General features: G+C 45.4%; 1 protein-coding gene across 2 annotated transcripts in view; it reads right to left on the minus strand.

Annotated features, from left to right (window-relative positions):
* ARHGAP35 (Rho GTPase activating protein 35) overlaps window positions 1–17,558 on the minus strand; it is a 120,450-nt gene extending 102,892 nt beyond the window's left edge. The window contains exon 1 of one of the 2 annotated variants that reach the window (XR_006212101.1): window positions 17,423–17,558. The gene's annotated coding sequence lies outside the window, so the exon portion shown is untranslated. The remainder of the gene's footprint in view (window positions 1–17,422) is intronic. The other variant, XM_042970275.1, reaches the window with a different exon arrangement.
* Between the last annotated feature and the right edge of the window lie 1,202 nt (window positions 17,559–18,760).

Below are 18,760 nucleotides of genomic sequence, written 5' to 3' on the forward strand. Positions count from 1 at the left end.
ACTATAAGGTGAGGATGTTCTCTCTCTCCCACTGGAATGTAAGAAATTCAAAAGCAGGGACCATATCAGATAGCATTACGTATTCCACCTAGGGCTGTACACACTCCAGACAATTAATTGTTGATTTGGTTTACTAAAGAACAGACTTACAACAATCTGCACATTATCTCTTATGGTAAAATGAGATAAACTCACATAGTACAGGAAAAGATAATGCTACAGAACTGGAAGATTTTAAAATGCCTTCCTAAACTGGACCCCTCGAGCTTGATGTGCAAGAATAAGCCTGTAAAAAATGTGCTTTCTCATCTCTGAAAGCAGGGGTTTGGCCATCTATGGCACATACGCGGGTTCACAGCAAACTACAGCCACCATTCCTTACAGGCCTCAGTGAAACTGCCAGTGGAGGCTGAGAGAGTGTGAGGTGTGCTGCTTGCTGCTTGCTGCTTGCTGCTTGCTGCTTCCTGCTTCCTGGAGCAATCTATTCAAGACACATTCCCCAAGTTATCCAGGATGCTGAGATTCCTGGGTTCTATGCCTGGGAGATAAAATAATGAAAAGTACAGTCCTTCAAGGAGCTTAAGATGTAGTTGGACAAAGAGAAAGGAAAAGAAAACAGGCAGTTCAAACACACGGTAGTAAGTACATCAGGGGCAAACTCAGACAAGGTCTGACCACTGATGGTCAATCAGGGAAGGCTTTCTGAGAGAAACAAAATCCGAGCCAGATCTAGAGCGCCTGCGTGGCTCAGTCAGTCAAGTGTCTGAGTCCTGATTTCAGTTCGGGTCGTGATCTCAGGGTCATGGGATCAAGCCCCAAGTTGGGCTCCATGCTCAGCATGGATTCTCTTAAGATTCTCTCTGTCTCCCTCTCTCTCTCGCTGCTCCTCTCCCCTGCTCGCGCAGACACTCTAAAACTTAAAAAAAAAAAAAAAAAAAAGCCAGATCTAAAGAATTAAAATAAATTAGTTAAGTTTTTGTTGCTTTGGTTGGGATGGGGGTAGCAGGAGAACACCCCAGATAAAAGGAAACAGTACATGAAAAAGGCCCAGAAGCTAGGATTTCTGGAAGAGCTACATTCAACATGGCTGGAACACTGGGCGTAAGGAGGGAAGTGGACAGAGACAGGCACAGCTCCTGGAGGGGGGCGGGGGGTGCTTATATAAACCAAATCTATGTATGCTTCCCCCTTGCTGAAGTCACAACCCTGAAATGCTCTGGCTCTTCTTGGCTTTAAAAAAAGGGGAGGGGGACGCCTGGGTGGCTCAGTTGGTTCAGCTTCCTAACTCTCAGCTTTGGCTCAGGTCATGATCTCATGGTTGGTGAGTTAGAGCCCCGTGCCGGGCTTTGCGCTGATGGCGCTGGGCCCTCTTGGGATTTCACTCTCCCCTTCTCTCTACCCCTCCCCAGCTAGCTCGCTCTCTCTCTCAAAATAAATTAAAAAAAAACGCGAAACAAAACAAGCACACAAAAACCAAACAAAAAACACAACAACTTATTTTGGAATGACTTTAGAGTTACAGAAGAGTTGCAGATATGACAGAGCTGCCATACTCGATTCACCCAGCTTCCCCTAAGATTAACATAACCATTGCAGCTGTGCCAAAACGAAGACATTATTTTGGTAAAAAAAAAAACTAAACCAGAGATTTCATTTGCATTTTACCATTTTTCCATTAATTCTCTTTTCTGTTCCAGGACCCAATCCAAGATTCCCCGATTCCCCTTAATTCAAAGACTTTTAAAAATTCCTTCCTTGGGCACCTGGGTGGCTCAGTCGGTTAAGCGTCCGACTTCAGCTCAGGTCATCTCACGGTTCTTGAGTTCGAGCCCTCCATCGGGCTTGGGCTCAGGGTTGACAGATTCTGTGTCTACCTCCTTCTCTGCCCCACCCATTTGCATTCTGTCTCTCTCTCCGCTTCCCATCCATCCCCCAACATCAATAGCCCACTCTGAAGGTAAAAACGTCATTTCAAAGCAGAATGGAAGTTACCAACACAGGTAATATGAAATAGGAAAAACTGTTAGGGATTAAAGGAAATTTGACAAAAAATGAAATCAATGACATCTTTACACAGGAAAGATGCATGCACGCTCTCTCTCTCTCACACACACACACACACACACACACACACACACACACACACACACACAATGTTCACAAAAACAACTTGGCTTAAGGTGCTGCTTCCACTATGGAAGAGAAAAGAAATTCAAGCAGACCCGCTTCTGCTTCTTCCATCTTGCCAGCAAGGAATAAATCCCTTTAATTTCTCTTCTCCAAATACCCCCACCACCCCAAGGAGCCAAGCCAAAATCCCCTGAACGCCCAACTCATCCTCAAAACAAAATGCTGGCAAAATCATCTGGACTGTGGAAGAGGAAAGAAGGATGATTCATCCTCTTTCCTAGATTTTCACTAAGAACTCTAAGCGTTAGGACAGAATTCCATTATGTCACAACAATCTTTATAAAGGCACTTGACCAAAATTAGTCATAACTTGCTTCTGTTACATGTATGACCTGCATTCTAAGCCTCCATCTCCTAAAATTCCAAAATCTGCAACAACCTTGATAAATGTTGATTTCTAGAGGGGCGCCTGGCTGCCTTAGTCAGAAGGGCCTGCGAACTCTTGATCCCGGGATTGTGAGTTTTGAGTCCCACGTTGGGTGTAGAGATTACTAAAAAAATTAAATAAATAGGAGTGCCTGGTGGCTCAGTGTGTTGAGCAACTGACTCTTGATTTCAGCTCAGGTCATGATCTCACGGTTTGTGGGTTGGAGCCCCGCGTCGGGCTCTGTGCTGACAGTGCAGAGCCTGCTCAGGGTTCTCCCTCTCTCCATTCCTCTCCTCCTTGTTCTTTCTCTCTCTCTCTCTCAAAATAAATAAACTTAAAAAATAATTTTTTTAAAGAAAACAATAAACAAATAAATAAAAGTTTTTTTAAAATGGATTTCTAGAATCAAGGATGAATCCTATGCAGAAATCACTGCAATGTCAATGAAAACTGGCAATTTTTTCTACAAGTAAAACACAATTGTTAACAATGGTTATTCCTGGAAGGCAGAATTTAAGGAATATTTCCTTTATTATTTCTGCTATTGAGGGCTATTTGTCAAACAGTCATCAAATACATCAAGGAGCATGGTCCTATGCCAGAGTTAGAAGAGACAAGAAAACAAAAAAACAAACTCTCTTGTGGAGCGTATAGTGTAGATCTGCACTCCCCAATACCCTGGCCATTGAAAGTTTCATCAAAATTAAATAAGACTTAAAATACAGTTTCTCGGTCCCACTAGCTACATTTCAAGTAGAAACTTAACAGTACAGAAAGTTCTATTAGACAAGGCTGATCTGCAAAGAAGCCCTGATGCTAATTCAGACCTTGGAAATAGGGAGGAATGGGGAAGGTTTCCGGAAAGGCAAATATATATTTGAAATGGGTATTAAAGTGAGCATTCCGGGCCAACTGATGGCAGACAGCACATGCCACGGACCTTCCCTGCATCATACAACACCAAAATTTCCAGGGCAATTCCCCAAAAACCAAAATACTTTAAGGAAGCATTATAAAAACGAATTGGGTGATAGGCTTTGATTTATATTTTGCTGAAATAAACTTAGATGAAAATACCTAAAATGAGAAAAACAGATGATAAACTCCAATAAGGATCTCACTAAAAACGAGGAAGGAAAACAGAACTGGAATTAACTGCCAGATCATTCTGGAAATCTTTAACAGGTAAGCCAAACTAAGGATCAAGGGGACAAACCAAAGAATTCGCTATGCTCATCCAAATACCTTTCAGTGGGAGAAATATTTCCCAATAATCGAGGTCAATATGTGAATCGAAGGTGATTAACCCCAGGGAGAGGGAGAGAGAGAGAGAGAGAGAGAGAGAGAGAAGAGCACACATACAAAACCAGCCCAGTAGACAGCTGTATAACAATTTGGTACTTTGGGAGGTGGGAGGGGTAATCCTCTTTTCTCTGAATGTTCCTACATTACCTAGCATGTGCTGCCTCAATTTCCTCATACATAAAATGGATACAAGGAAAGTATCTATTTCTGAGGGCTATTATGAGGATTCTTTGAGTTAAAAGATATAAAGCACACAGAACAATGTTTGGTACGTAGGAAAGGACTAAGGAAGCAAAGGCTACTATTATCGCAGAAGCTTCTGAGGACCCAGATTCACTTGGTGGAAAGGAAACAGATTTCCCCAGGGGTGAGCCCAGAGGAAGGAGGATGCTGTACTGACTGTATTAGGAAGAGCGGTTTGAAAAGTCCAATCCAGGGGCACCTGGCTGGCTCAGTCAGTCAAGCGTCCAACTTGATACTAGCTCAGGTCATGATCTCGTGTTTATGAGACTGAGCCCTGTACCGGGCTCCGCGCTGAGCATGTAGGATGCTTGGGTCTCTCTCGGTCTTGGTCTTGGTCTTGGTCTCTCTCTCTCTCTCTCTCTCTCTCTCAGATAAACTTAAAAAAAAAAAAAAAAGCCCAATCCATTCCAGGTTGAGGAAGCTTTGTAGACACCTTCCAACCATGTCCTATGGGCTATGACAACGCCCAAAGCCAAGGAGGGGACAACTGCTAGAACTTTGGATTTAGCTTTAGGATTTAGCTGTGGACCCCTGATATGCTGGTTTAGTATTATCAGTGTTCTTTTTTTTTTCAAAACTCTGTCTGGTCTGCCCAGCTAGACTACTCTATCCCTCATTCGGGCATTAATTAGGCACCTGTGACAAGTCAGGCACTTTACAAGGCAATAGAAAAGCACTAAGGGTTTTCAAGCAAGGGAATGCAAGTCAGGTTTTTGTTTAGTGACTTGCAGAGAGAATAAACGAGAGAGGAAATTATGTAGAGAAGGATACCTTGCAAGAGACTTCTACCGTCAAGCACACTACCTTACTTTTTGGATTTCCCAATGGCATACACTGTGGATTTCACTTGACTGGCTCCCAACGAATATTTGACTTCCCTGTGAGAACCCCTAGCAATTTAGCATTCACTATACGACAAACATTTCATTCTTTACCTCAGCTTCTCACAATAACCCAGCGAAGCAGATACCAGTACCTTTAGTTTACACATGAGAAAACTTAAAGAAGAGGCTCAGGGAAGTCAAACAGCTTGTTTAAGGTGACAGAATAAATGGGGAAGTGGGATATGAATTTACGTCTGGCTGTCTAAATACCTAGCCACACATTATTGGTGCTGGCCTGGGGCAAAGTCTTCCCCAGTCTACGTAAAAATGAGATTTAGAAACATATGCCTACACATGTCCATATAAGGCTGCCAACTTCCTTGAGAAAGGCTACCTTTTATTTTGATACTAGATCCTATTTTTTATAAAATAATAGTGAGGAAGGTTTTTCATTCTTTTTTTTTTAATGCCCTCCTTGGCAAGACTACAAATTACAAAATTTGTATGTCTCTTCCCTCCACCACTTTCCTTTTTTTTTTTTAAGTTTATTTATTTATTTTGAGAGAGAGGAGAGAGAGAGCACGTACACATGAGTGGGGTAGAGGCAGAAAGAGGGAGAGAGAATTTCAAGCACGCTCCATGCTGTCAGCGCAGAGCCCGATGTGGGGTTCGAGCTCACAAACTGTGAGATCGGGCCCCAAGCTGAGATCAAGTCAGCACTCAGGTGCCCCTCCCACTATCATTTTCAACTGGTCTATAAAAGCCAAGTCCGGGAACCACTACACTAATAATGACATTTACATAGCACTTACCATGACCCAAGCATTATTTTAAGCTTCTTAAATATACCATCCCTTTGAACTGCACAGTGACTCGGGGAGTAAACACTACCATATTCCCCTTTTTATAGATGAGGTGCCTGAGGCACTAAAGTTTGAGTCTTGTCTGAGAGCGCAGAGCTGGCCAGAGGTAGGACTGGGGACTTGAAGGGAGGCTTATGTGTCTCGGTGAGAATACCTGAGGCCGCAGTCCTAACATTGTGAAAGCAAACAGACCTCAACCACTGCTATTTGGCCTATGACCTATAACATTTAGATGTGTGAGACACTTACTGATAAGACCCGAAAACTGACTGCTACCTGGGGGCAAGTTACAAGATAACACATCAGTAGCAGAGTCAAAATGCCTGCACGCTGCCCTTGTAGCCCTCTTCCGTGGCGGTTACCTGAACAGTTTAATTAACCAAATTGTTCTCTTTCATTCCCCCGAGAAAACTGAAAGGCTTTCCAACCTTAAAGAGTTTGCACATTCATCTTGGCATTCAGTTCTCAAAAGAAATCTAGAATTAGAACACAAAAGCCTTTGTGGTAGGTAGAGTACGTACCCAGGCTCATTTTATAGACAAGAATTTAAATGAAAATAAATGACTTGTCCAAGGTAACAAAGTCGGTGAGAAGCAAAATGAAAACGGACGGCAGAGAGGGTTCTGTACGTGGCTTGAGGAATCCTAAGAATGAAAGGACTGAAAGACGGCAGAGACTACTTTTTCCTGGTTTCTATCTAAAACATATACCTTTAGGGAGCACCTGGGTGGCTCAAGTCAGTTAAGCGTCTGACTCTTGATTTTGACTCAGGTCATGATCTCACGGTTCATGAGACCAAGCCCTTCGTGGGGCTCTGCGCTGACAGCATGGAACCTGCTTGGGATTCTCTCTCTCCCTCTCTCTGCCCACCCCTCACCTCCCTCTCCCTCTCTGACTCCCCCTGCCCCTGCACTGACTCGAGTACGCTCTCCTCTCAAAAATAAAGTTAAAAAAACTAATAAAGTAAAATAAAACATAAGATAAAATGTATGCCTTTAATTCAACAAATATTGTGTTCCTACTGACAGGTTCTAGGATATATGCGCCCAGTGGGTTAACAGAATAAATGGGAGAATAGAAAAAAACTCCTGTGGTGCTTCCAAACCTATTTTGCAATTTCTTCCTGCTGTCTGAATGTAAACCCCCTCACATTTCAATTGAACCACAGGTCTTCCAGTATTCTCTCTCATGAAAGAATGACCAGTAAATAAATGTGTGTGTGCAAACGTCTTAGTGATTAACAACAATAAAAACAAGGTAAAAATTTAAATCTCCAAATTATTCCTTATTCAAGATAAAATATGAACTTGGACCATATTCTTAACAAGTTCTTTCTTATCATAAGACGAAATCTATCTTCCTAGTCTACCTATTCTTGTGTTGAAATGTTTGGTCACACTTCTCTAAGATAAGATCAGGAAAAATCAGGCCACTGACCTTCTAAATATTTTACTTTCTGGCACAGAAACAGGATGTTCCTTGTTTCACCTGTAAGGGAAGAATTGCTTTTGTTTTAATAAATGGCATATAAACTCTCGCAGGGAGGAAGAGACGTGTTTTGTATAACTAGTACTCTCAACAGCGTGGACACCCAAATATTGGTTGAATGGGAAGGAAAAAGGAAAAATAAAACCTGTTTCCCTGTATCTCTATCCTCTGGAGCTACAAACCTATAGGTTTATTCCTTCTTCTGCTTAATAGCCCTAAATTATTTAAATCTTAAAGAATTTTGGTTCATAGAAGGGAAGATGTAACTAATGTCATGTCCATTCTTGATTTTGGCCAAGAAAAAGGGAAAATAATATATGAATGGCTTCTCTTTTTACAAAAAAATTTTTTTAAGTTTATTTATTTTTGAGGCAGAGAGAAAGACAGAGCATAAACAGGGGAAGGGCAGAGAGAGGGAGACACAGAATCCGAAGCAGGCTCCAGGCTCTGAGCTGTCAGCATAGAGCCCGACTCGGGCTTCAAACTCATGGACCACGAGATCATGAGCTGAGCCAAAGTCAGATGCTCAAACGACTGAGCCACCAAGTGCCCCTTCTCTCTCTTAAAACAAGCATCGGGGGACACCCTGCTGAAAAGAGAACTAATGGATTAGCTATGTGATCAGCCACAAAGCAGACTTCAGTTCTCTTCTCTGGGGTACACTCAATTCTTTTTTTTTTTTAATGTTTTATTTTAGTTTTGAGAGAGGGAGAGAGGGAGAGAGAGGGAGAGAGAGGGGGAGAGAGAGAGAGAGAGAGAGAGAGAGGGATAGGGAGAGAGAGACGGCATGAGTGGGGGAGGAGCAGAGAGAGAGGGAGACACGGAATCCGAAGCAGGCTCCAGGCTCTGAGCTGTCAGCACAGAGCCCGACGTGGGGCTCGAACCCATGAACCGTGAGATCATGACCTGAGCCAAAGTCAGACACCTAACCGACTGAGCCACCCAGGCTCTATAAAGTGAGAACTACGGCTCTGAACCATGCTACCTCAGGAACCTACTAGCTGTGTGACCTTGGGCAAGTCCCTTCTAAAAGCCTCAGTTCCCAGGCTACAAAATAAAATACCACCTACCTCAGAGAACTGAGGGGAACACTCTGCAGTCTCCTGGTACACAATAAGCATATTGTTATCAAATGCTAATGCAGCTAATAACTAATTCAATTATTATTCTAAGAAAGGGCGACTGCTTTAACCTTCAAAGGAACTAGAATCCAGCAGATATCACTATGACTAATTTCTTGGTTTTCAGCTCAATTTTTCCTTCATGTGTTTATAACACCAAACATAATACAATCAAACGGAAGTAAAAAAAAAAAAAAAAAACCTTATCCTTTTGTTAAAAAATAGTAGGAAAAAAATTTTTACTCAAAATTCTACAACACAGAGATAAATACAAACAGCACTTTGGCATGTTTCTTTTAGTTTTCCCATATATATATTTTTAAATACCTGGGATCATACTGTTTATAGTTCTATATCCCACTTTTTTCTCATAGTTAATTTTATTTTGTGTGTACTTTCCCATGTCAAGAATTCTCCAAAAAACATCCTTTTCAAATGACTCCGTATTTTTCCATAAAGCAACCATTTCTCTAAGGTTAAACATTTATTTACTGTTTATTTTTTATACACATCACTAGAGTCAGTATCTCTGTGTACAATCGTGGTCCTCATCTCTATTTCTTGGTCCATACACAATCTGTATGTTGATCAAGGATTTTATGTCACTTAAAACATTGTCAAAATGCTTTTTAGAAAGTTCACACCAGTTTTTGTGTCTGACAGTCCTGATCGCAATGACTATTACCTATTTCCTTTTAATTCCCAGCAAACAGAGACCCAAAACCTCTGGAATTACAATACAAATGGGGAAGATCTGTTATTAAAAGAATGCTTTCATCACTTGTGGTAATTTGTACCAGGTCACTATTATTCCATTCTCTCTCTCTTTTTTTATGTTTACGTATTTATTGGGGGGGAGGAGCAAACAGAGAGAGGGGGAGAGAATCCCAAGCAGTCTCCGTGCTGTCTGTGCAGTCCAATGTGGGGCTCAGTCTCACGAACACTGAGATCATGACCTGAGCCTAAATCAAGAGTCAGCCAACAAACTTGGAAAAGTTACAAATATCACTCAGTACAATTCACTTTCTATATTAAAGTCAGGATTTAAATGCCTCTCAAATAATTTTCAACTTATTAATAAGTGTATGGATAAGGAAATGATGCCCCATTATATGAAAAAGCTGTGTAGACAATATGTAGAAAATTCAGAAATGTAAACTTTAAGTTTTATGTACTTGTCTACACGTAAGTTGTATCTTAATTTTTTTAATAAAAAAAAATTTAGAGGATCTGTACACAAGAAAACATATGTATTCCTTGTATTCACACAGAACATGAAATCCTAACTATTTTAGCTAATGCTGCCGTTTTTAAGCCTTTATGGCTGTTGGCTAATGTTGGGCATAGGCCAACAGTGGAGACTCACTGCCTGAGCACTGAGAGGACTTTTTCCCTTTTCCTCATTTACCAAAAGTTTTATCTGCATTCCTCTGGTGACTGACCAATCAGAGGAAGAAATCTCCTAGAAGTCAGCAACATTCAAAAAGTATTCAATTATTTCAGGCCATTAGAAACGGTACCACAAAAGCAGCATCCACCACCCTTCTACCTACAAACTTAACACATCTGGAAAATAAAGACCTAGTGATACTTTTATCACCAACCATTCAAGTACACTAATCCCAGTGAAATAATTCCCTTGAAGTGAAAGCCACTCTAGTTAAAGATGCAGATTTCGAGAATCTAATAATCTTGTATTAATGCAGTACTGGCTTTCATTTGTACACAATCAATTTGCTACTGAACAAAGAATCCTTTTTAATTGCCCATGGCAATTAACGGTAATCATTTTCTTTTGTCTTATTCCTAAGAACTACAGGCTACAATAGATGAAGCCGGGATTTTGACCTTTCTTTTAAATGGAGACAGGGAGAAGTACAATGCAACCTTTTTTTTTTTTAATTTTTTACACTTCAGGAAGCTATTAGTCGCAGCTAGCCAACATACTTTTACCCCAACATTATTTAATAACTTTTTGAATCGTGTTTTTGAAAAAAAGCCTTGTAGAGAGTGCCACACAAATAAGGGGCAAGGTGTAGTTTTATCTGTAAGTTTCTAGTTGCGTAGAGTGTTTTCTCTTGAAAATTGTCAATCAGGAACCACTCAGATACTTTCCTACTTACCAAAGAAAATACAGCTTAAAGTAAGAATCATTACATGACCAAACATGTCTTTCTTCTTTCCTTTGGACTACTTTACTTATATACAGTTTTGTTTGTTACACCCGGGTTTGAATCCAGGTCAGAATTCAACCGCTCAACTTTCTCCACATGCTGGCTAGAATGACAAGCTGGTACTTGGAGCTATAGATTCTTTTTCAAAGTAATGTGACACAGAACCTACTGTGTGCTCAGTAGTCTCTGAATATGGAACCCTTTAAGACTGTTAATATGGGGCTGCCTCTCAAATGCAGAAATTTATCAGAACAGTCTATTCAACACGTGCTTCCCTCACCCACTTTATATTATTATATAGAGAGTTAACCGTTCACAACTATAAATTCCTTAAGGGGATGAACTATAGCTTATTCTTACATCCCAGAAACACAAGGCAGACTAATAAAATAAACACGGATTTTAAAATTAGACAGACATAGCTCTTGACTTATTAGCTGTGTAACTCTGGCCAAGACACTTATGACACAATATGTATATATACATGAGGATTAAATGCTGACCAGGAGGGCATGCCCTCTGAGAGTTTAAAGTCTAAAAATGGCCATTATATTTGGTGCACATCTCTCCACCCACCTACCGCACAGATAAAAACAAAAAGGCTTTGGCACCTGTTGGGTTCAATCAACATATATGTAGCAGGGGGCCTACTAGTACAAGGTGATTTTGCTAGGTGTGATGGGAAATAAAAGATACAGGAGGGTCCCCACCCTTAAGGAGTTTACCATCTGGAGAAAGGAAACAATCAAGCATCATTAGCTAAAATAAAGCAGAATGGGAACCAATGAGTACAATCCCTTCATCTTTCCAATGAAGAAACCTTAGCCCAGAGAAGTGAAAACGATTTGTCGAAAGTCACACAGCTAGTAAGCAGCAGAGTCAGGGCTAGGACCGGAGTTTCTTCGTTATCAACTCAACATTCTTTATGCCATAGGAAGCTGCCTCTCAATTTGTTCAAATTTGCCAAGTGCAAAAATTACCATAATGACCAGCAAAAAAACATTTCCCAATAATAATGCAGAGACACTAGAAGAACAAAAAAGGTATGAAATACCACAGATACACCATGCAACAGTCACAACTGCCACAAATTTCATAAAATGAAAACGCTCATTTCAATAAAGGAAGATGAAGGAGATAGGCAAGTCTGGCTATTTTCAACTAAAGTAAATACTACTTTCCTGTGATGATGGCTCATGGCTGAAAAGTACCTGGTTCTCTGCTAATATATCAACTTAATGGTGTCTCCCAACCCCAAAGAAGCAAATAAATGAAAATCAGACTGCCAGATGCCGAAAGTTATTTTCAAGAATTCTTCATAGATGAAGCCTCATTAAAGCACTGTATCAAAAATTAAATAAAAATAAACTTTCAGGAAGATGAACATGAATGATTTGTTTGCACTTCTTAATACCAGCAATTCAAGTACTATTCAGACATTGCTATTTGAGAGCCTAGGTCAACAATGACTCAGCTTGAAAGATTCCATATTGCTTTTAAAAGCGGTGTACGGTTTTAAGTTATGTAGTCAATACAATCTGGATGCCACTCTCCCCCAAGATGATAAACTCTAATTTTCACATGAATGGCTGAAAAAGAGATAGTGTTTATGTTTGAAAAAGTATATGACAAAGGCAATCCAATTCGTTTTACTGCATCTCCCAGAGAAAGGGCCCTTCCTTACCCCCCAATTCCAGGCTACAGGATTTGATGTAGGGGAGGGAAAGAGGTGGGGGTGGGATTAAGACCAGCACCAAGAGTCCAGTCCCAATCCCAGCTCTAACTTGGTATGTGGTCCAGGACAACAAGAATCTAAAATCAGAGCTGGAGAGCACACTACACTTCAGACTAGGAATGTGAAGCCCAGAGAAGTGAAGTGATTTGTTCACGGTTCCCACTAATTAGGTTAAGGCCTAGACCAGAAGGTCTGCTGCCTGTATTTCCAGTACGCCTTCAATTATGACAGGAAGCCTGTCACCATGCCCTGTGCGAGTTCATTTTCCCATCTGTAAATGAGGAGGCTAGACTAGGCACGGGTCTTCCAACTGTGTTGTCCAAACCCAAGGGATTTCTGCTAATCGCTTTCCCTCTTCAAGCAAAGACTCTCCAAGTTTATGTATTTCATATAGTGTGAAAAAGAAATTTTAAACAACTAGACTAGATGATCAATAAAACGTCACACTGGCTGGGTAAATTAAGACACCCAGGTGGGGAATGACAACAGTCAAGGCAGATCACAGGAAGGCCCTGCAGGTGGCTTCACACCTCTCAGAAGGCCCTCCACCTCGCAGACTGAAGATGTGAGAGCAGAGCCTAGAGGGAGATGGACAAACACTCTCACCTCATCAATCTCCAACTGTATTGACCTCATGTGTCTCCTCATCACATAAGAGACCACAGAAACACCTGAGAGGCTACAGTTTACAGTCATCTGTGAAACCCTCGCTCCTCCCAGATTGTCCTTCGCCAAAAGTCACCATCAGGCCAAAGGATCTGCACGTGGACAACTTCTTCCATGTAACCTGTATCAAGAAGAATGACTTTTCTGATTTTTTTTTTATTGTCCTAAATGCTTTGGCCTTAATCGTGCCAAGAAAAAAAGAGAAAATAGGCAAGGGAAGGGGGAAATGCTCAAAAGGATAGTTCAAAAAGAAAAACAGCAAGGGAAGAACTTTGATCAGACTAGTATTACAAGAATTTTCTAGGCACTGCAGGAGACCTTAAGACGCGTTACTAGGCTGAAAACAGTCATCTACCGCCATCTCCTGCTCCCCATCCCATTCCCAATTGGCATATTAACTGTTCCAGAAGGCCAAGGCTACCACCTCAGATTTCTGTAGCACCCAATTCCATCATGAAAGCAAATGCTGACACCGAGGTTGGAGCCTCTGCTACCATCAGAGAAATCTGACAATCTTTGTAACATCAGTTACCAGTTTAGGAAGAAAAATCAGCTTTGTTCTTCTGTCTCTTCTCTTCCTATTATGTAAACTTAGGGTTTGGGCATGGAGAAACTTTCTATGCTGCCAGTGATGTCAAAACTCTGAAACACAAATTTAAGCAATGCTGCACACACAGTTGTTTTAATTCTTAATTAGCTATCACTTCCCCATTAAGAATAAAAAACAACTATTTATACCAACGTGGAAAACAAATTCTAAAATAAATCCAGAGAATGAATCATAATTCACAAGGCCAAAATTAAAAAATGAATGGAAACCAACAGGAAGATGAACCAAAATTCAAGTCAATAATGGTGAAGACACATGCTATAGGTAATTAAAATTGCCAGACTCTGCTTGGCAGAAAATTTAAGACCTAAGAAGTCAGAAGCTAAAGAACCAAATGGATGTACCATCTAGCCCCCCTCACTGTATCATATACAAATGTCCTAACTTTTGATGAGTCAATAGTCCAATTCTGCAGATAACAGTGAATGCTTTTTTATTTCAAGTGTTCTCGTAGAACTATTTCTAAATAAGTGCTGAAGTAAACAAAGTTTGATCAGAGCTCAGTTAAGAAATAAAAGTCCTTCCAGTAAATGCTCCTCCACAGCTGGATGGCTGCTTTAATATGCAATTGCCCTAGGCCACAGGGATAAAAAAAAAAAAAAAAAAAATCAGGCTTTTGATTTACTTAAGAAATAAAATAAATAAACCCATAACATGCAAAGGTTCCCGCTCCCAAATTAAGGACAGAAAATGGTTAGATGGCTTCTCTGTAAAACACACCTCTTTCTCTGAGTCAATTTCCTGAACCCCACTCCCAACATAAGATCACTAAAGAAAAAGCTTGAGAAAAGGTAGCTAAGGTAATAATTTCTCAGGTAATAAGACCAAAAATCCAATCGTATCAGCCAGTTCCTGGCACTCTTTTCTCACTCTACCAAATCAGGTCACTCACAAGGCTTGGGGAATGTCAGGGCCCACCCACAGACTCCTTGTACACCACTGAGTCCCCCACCCCCACCCCGCCCCCCCTCCAGCACGGATCTGCCCAGAGGCATTCAGCTCCGGTGGCTGGGAGCTGCCTGCAACACCAGAGGGCAGAAATCTGAGTGACACTTGGCACTCTCTCTTTCAACAAACAACCGCAACGGGCTTTCCAAACTCAGGCCTTAATTATTTTGAAGACCAGGAAGCCAGAGCCTTCCTGGGGCAGAGGTGAAAAGAAATAAGCCCACCCTCCCAAAGGTCACACAGCCAACCCGAAGCCATTAGGGAAGGCAAGACTGCAGCTTCTGCAGCCCCAGAGCAGTAAACACCAAATGTGGCCATAACCCCTGGTGGGACTGGGGAGAACTTGAGAACTAGCATTTCCCCAGCCAGAGGTAAAACAAAAATTAGACTGTCATGGGGTGGGGGGGAGGCAAAAAAGCACACTTGTAAGCTCTCCCAAGGGGTGCTGGCTTGGAGGTGGAGGTGGGGAAAGGGTACAACTGTCTCTTTCAATAGCTCAGAGAAGGAGGAAGGGAAAGTAAGAGGAAAAAAAAAAAACAAAAAAAAAACCTGTGAGCTGCTGCACTCTCCTGTTCTGAAGGACACAAAGCTGCAAAGCCCAGGGATCTGAAGGGGCTGGGGAGTGAGACAGGAGTGAGAAAAATAAAGGTGCGGGGGAGGGTAATGGAAAGAGACCTGCCCCCTCACCACCACGAACCTTGGCAGAAGTAGGGGAAACGGGGCAGACATTCCCAGACTCCGGACAGCAATAACCAGCCAACCACCCCCCATCTATTCTACCCAGGTCTCACAGGATCCTTGGGGATAAAACCCTGAGGGTCGGGTGCTGAGTGAATCTTCAGTCTAAACCACAGTCTAGAGAACCCTGGATCCAACCTAGGCCCCTTCCCCTCCAAAGCTGAGTACTGGAGGGTAGAGGAAGACAAGACTGAAACGGGGAGCACTCAGTGGCGATGGGTGGGTCAAGGGTGGGGAGCTGGGAAAAAGCAAGCCTGATAGGAAGCAAACGGGAAGAGAAGGCGCTTGGCAGGACACAAGGGGAAAGAAAAGGTGAGGAAAGTCAAGGTAGAACAGAATTGGGAAACGGGTATCAAAAGAGAGGGAGAATCTATCCAACCACTGAGATGGCTCCAAGAGGGAGCTGGGGGGTGGGGAGGCAGCCGATGATCAGAAAGAATGGTTGAGAAGACATCTCTACCACTGGGCAGAACTGGGGGAAGAACTCAAGAAGGAGGTAAAAAGCAGGACAAAGGAGAGAGAATACATGAAAGGAGAGATTGGAGGTCGAGGCCTGAATCAAAATGGTGGGGGGAAGAGGAGGTCAGGTGGAAAACTTAAGTATTGAGAGGTAACACGGGTGGGATGCAGTTACAGAGAGACCAGGATTAAAGAGAACCACTCCAAGAGGGGAACAGCAATAGGAAAGTTAAAATGAGTCCAAAAAAAAAAAAAAAAATAGGGGGGCAAGTGGACAGCTCCAAAAGGGGCAGAGCTGGGAGGAAAATGTTACAGCAGATGGGGCAGAACTGAAAGAACAGGTGCAAAAAGGATTTGGGGCAGGAAAGGGGGTGATGGATCAGAGAAGTTATCAAAGATTTAGGGAGGTAAAGGGCAAGTCTAAGAAGGGCCAAAATGGAGAGAGGAGAGGACTGAGAGCGAATGGGAGGCTGGAAGCAGGTCTCAAGCAGAGAAGAACTGAAGGGGAAACAGGTCAAAGAAAGAGGGAGCGAATGAATGAGACAGCTCAACAGTGCCAATGAGGAGGTGGGGTGGAAAGGAAACCGCAAGAACACTGGACAGAACTGGGGCCTGCAGGGCAGCACTGAGGCTGCGGACAGGCTGAGTTAGAGAGGTCAGAGAAATGAATGGCAGAAATGAGAGCTGCAGGGTCACAGAAGGGGGAGGAGGCTGCTTCATGGAAGGCAGAGTCAGGGAAAGTGGGCAGGTAAGAGGGCACAGCAAGATCTGAGATTGGGCAAAGGGCAGATCGGGAAGGTAGAAAGGTCTGGAAGAGTGGGGAAAAGGCGGGGGGGGGGGGGGGCTCTGAACGGCAAATGGGAGCCAGATCTGCGAAGGGGAAGAGGCAAGCATGGTGCATCCCAGTCCGAGAGGGGGCAGGGGACTGAACTGAGGCATGGAAGGGTCGGAGAGGCAAGGGGCATCCGGGAGATGCACGGGGTTCCGCGAGTGGGCAGTAGGGCCCAAGGAGGTGGAATTAGGTCCAAGGAGAAGACCTAGGGCCAGCAGTGCCAAGACGAACAAGGTCTCAGATGGATCTCGAAGGAGGTGGAACTGCAGGTCTTAGAGGGACAGTTCCTGGGGGTGCAAGAGAGGACGGGTAAGAGTAGACGGGTCAAAGAAGGGAACGGATCAAGGGTGGTGTGAGTGGAATCGAAGAAGGGGCAGGACGGACACGAATCTCCAAGTGAAGGTCCAGAATCAAGGGATGCAGAAATGCAGAAGGGTCACTGAGGAGGTGGGTCGCTAGAGGACCGCAGAGTCCAGGAGGGGCGAAGGGCACTACTGACGGGCGGAAAAGGGAAGGGGGAGGCGCAGAATTGGGAGAAGAGTGGCTTAAGTGAGGAGGGGGTGGCCGAGGCAGGCACCGAGATCCCAAATGGGTCGGAAGGTGGGGGCAGCCGCGGGGACAGCAGGGCTGGGGCGAGCAGGGGCAGGTCCGAAGGGCAAGCGGGCCCCGTGGGCCGGGCCGCTGCGCGAAGCAGCGGGGCCGGCGGGGCCCGGGGGGCTGGGGGGCCGCTCCCTCCCCTCCCCCTCCGGCTCCTCCATTGTTCGCGGGCTCCGGGCCCCGCCGTCCCCGCCTCCCCTTGGACCCCGCAGCGGGGCGGCGCCCGGCCTCGCCGCCGGGGCCCGCGAGCTCGCGCACTCACCAGCTGGGCGCCCTCAGCGCGGCTCCGGCCTCCAGGATCCCAGCAGAGGCGACGGCGGCCCCGGCGCCATGTTCTGCTGCTCCTCGTCCAGCGGCGGCTGAGGCGGCGGCGGCGGCGGCGGCGGCGGCGGCTCCGGCGGCGGGGGGCCGGGCGGACCCTCCCTCGCGGGCTCCCTCCTCCGCCTCCTCCACCTCCTCCTCCCGCCGCGCCGCGGCTCTCCCTCGGGGCGGGGGGGCGGGGAGGGGAAGGGGGGAGGGGCGGGAACCAGGGGGAGGGCGGACCAGCCTCGCTCGCTCGCTCCCTCCCTCCCTCGCAATGGCGGCGGCGGCGCCTCCTTCCTGCGGCCGCCGCTCCCGCCGCGCGCGCCCCTCGCCAACTGCGCGTGCGTGGCACGCGGACCGTTGCAGGAGGATAACGGCCCCTGGGCGCGCGCCGCAAGGGGATAACCGGCGCCAGGCAGGAGATGAGGCGAGGGCGTCTACGCACCCGTGGGGCTCAGTGCCACTACCGCGGCCTCTGGCTGGGAACGGGCGCGGAGGCCATAGTGCGCGTGCGCCCCAAAGAAATGCCGCTACTGCGGTGGCTGCGACGCGAGACGGCACCAGGCAGCCTGCGACCGGGCTGAGGGAACGGGGTGGGCAAGTGCGCGTGCGCGGGAGGGGCTGCCTAGCGCGAGACGGAGGGAGTGGCCCGCGGGAGTCGCGCGCGGCCTTGCGCGCGCCAGAAGCAGCCGATCCCCTCCTTGCGGGGGCTCGTGGAGAAAGCAGGAGGGGAGAGACATGGCCCGGCTTTGGGGGCGGGAGCGAAGGGCGCGATCCCGCTCGCGCGGGACCTGACCAGCCAATGGGAGGCAAGGGGAGGTGGGTTTGCCGCGCAAGCCTCAGCCCCTGGAATAACGGAGGAGGAGAGAGGGGGCGACGTAACGTGGGGCAGCGGGGAGGGGCTGAGGAGCAGAGAGGACACCCAGCGAGGGAGTTGATTGGGGAACACGAGGAGGCGTGGCCCGCCTCACCCCAATCCATGCCGGGCAATTTGTCGTTCCGGAAGAAGGGGCAGGGCCGGGGAGCGCGTGCTCTTTCCCTCGGCGGTGATGAAAATCTGCAGGCAACGCGCTGGTGGATACGAATTGGCTTGGGATTCTGTGTTCGACCGATGCCCGGGAGAGGGACGAGGGTACGCTCCTGCGTACAGCCCTGACCTCCAAGTCAACGTTGTGCAAATGACTGCAAATCAAATGTCAGTTCCGGCCCGTGGAGGGTAACAGTAGTGATGGGAAGGGGGCACTGCGGTAACCCTTGAGTTCTTCTGAACCGAGGAGGGGTTCCTCTGGGATCCCTC

This window comes from Panthera tigris, chromosome E2, assembly GCF_018350195.1.
Source record: "Panthera tigris isolate Pti1 chromosome E2, P.tigris_Pti1_mat1.1, whole genome shotgun sequence".
In the NCBI taxonomy this organism is placed as follows: Eukaryota; Metazoa; Chordata; class Mammalia; order Carnivora; family Felidae; genus Panthera; species Panthera tigris.